The 1,903-nt window shown below is 35.5% G+C and overlaps 1 protein-coding gene across 1 annotated transcript in view; it reads right to left on the minus strand.

The window, feature by feature from the left end:
- The window catches only part of DLC1 (DLC1 Rho GTPase activating protein), a 468,793-nt gene that overhangs the window by 386,815 nt on the left and 80,075 nt on the right, over positions 1-1,903 (minus strand). The gene's annotated exons all lie outside the window — the stretch shown is intronic.

Raw genomic sequence — 1,903 nt, forward strand, 5'->3', positions numbered from 1 at the left:
CTATGCCCCCTAAAAGTGATTTAATAGTCTCCAGAGACTTCATTGGTATCGTATTACCAAGTTTCACAAATGCTACTAACACAAACTGCTTTTATTATTATTATTTGAAAACATGTTAACAAACATAAATGGACACATAGTTAGCCTATAGATATCTCAAATTTCCTGTCTCAACTCTCCTTTATTAGCTACATGTGTCAATGAAATGTCTAGAAAGAGTGACATTGCTTTTATATATTTAAAATTTTGGTAAAAATATAAAGAAATTTTGCTCATTTTTTTCCTGAGATGAAACATCCAATTCTCTTTCCATGTAATATAGGAATATTTCAAAGCAGGCCATGGTAGTTGATATGGTTTGGCTTTGTCACCACCCAAATCTCAACTTGAATTATTTCTCGCAGAACTCCCACGTATTGTGGGAGGGATCTAGGGGGAGGTAATTGAATCGTGGCGGACGGTCTTTCCCGTGCTATTCTTGTGAAAGTGAGTAAGTCTCACGAGATCTGATGGGTTTATCAGAGGATTCTGCATTTGCTTCTTCCTCATGTTCTCTTGCCACTGCCATATAAGAAGTGCCTTTTGCCTCCTACCTTGATTCTGAGGCCTCCCCAGCCACGTGGAACTGTAAGTCCAATTAAACCTCTTTTTCTTCCCAGTCTTGCATATGTCTTTATCAGCAGTGTGAAAACGGACTAATACAGTAGTGGATTTTAAGAAATAAAAGCCTCCATGGTAAACAGTACAGAGATTTCTCAAAGAACTAAACATAGAATTATCATTTGATTCAGCAATCCCAGTACCGGATATCTACCCAAAAGAACAGAAGTAAATACATCAAAGAAACCTGCACTCATATTTCTTGTAGCACAATTCACAATAGCAAAGATATGGAATCAACTTAAGTGTCCATCAATGAATAAATGGATAAACAAAATGTGTGTGTGTGCACATATGTGTATGTGTGTGTGTGTATGTGCATACAATGAATGTTACTGGAATGTTCAATTATATTGTAATAATGGAATATTATTCAGCTATAAAAAAGGAATGAAATTATGTCTTTTGTAGCGACATGAATGGAACTGGAGGTCATGATCTTAAATGAAACAAACCAAGCAAAGAAAAACGTTGTATATTCTCAGTCACATAGAGGTGCTAAAAAAGTATGTTCCCATGGACATATAGAATGCAATGATAGATAATGGAGACTCAGAAGGGAGAGGGGATGCGATGGCGAAGGATAATGCAAAATTACTCAATGGGTGCAATGTACATTATTCAGGTGATGGATACCCTAAAAGCTCTGACTTAACCACTGTGCAAACTATGCATGTAAAATTACACATGTATACAATACATTTATATAAATAACAAAATAAAAGCTTAAAAAGAAAGTAAAGTAATAGAACTTGAGACGAGAAAGTACAACAAATTAATACAGCAACTAATAGAAGGAAATAAAATGAAAAAGACAAATACAGCAATAACTACTTTGTTTCAGCAATAACTTTTTACTTTACTACCTAGTACTTTTATGTTGATCTGCCTTTACTTAGTATTTATTAGATCTGCATATATTCTTAGAAATACGGTTTTCATGAGCGCTGCTTTATTCACACTTTCTTGGATAGCAAACTTTAATAATATCTGATTTTAACAGCCAAACAGTTCAAACTTGTAATATAACCTGGGATAATTCTACCAAACTAAAACCATGAAGAATTTCATTCATCGTCAATACATTTAAACTGCCCAAATGAGGCAAGGCGTGGTGGCTTACGCCTGTAATCACAGCACTTTGGAAGGCCGAGGCAGGCAGATCACGAGGTCAGGAAATCGAGACCATCCTGGCTAACACGGTGAAACCCTGTCTCTACTAAAAATACAAAAAATTAGCCAG

This window comes from Mandrillus leucophaeus, unplaced genomic scaffold (assembly GCF_000951045.1).
Source record: "Mandrillus leucophaeus isolate KB7577 unplaced genomic scaffold, Mleu.le_1.0 Scaffold636, whole genome shotgun sequence".
Taxonomy (NCBI): Eukaryota; Metazoa; Chordata; class Mammalia; order Primates; family Cercopithecidae; genus Mandrillus; species Mandrillus leucophaeus.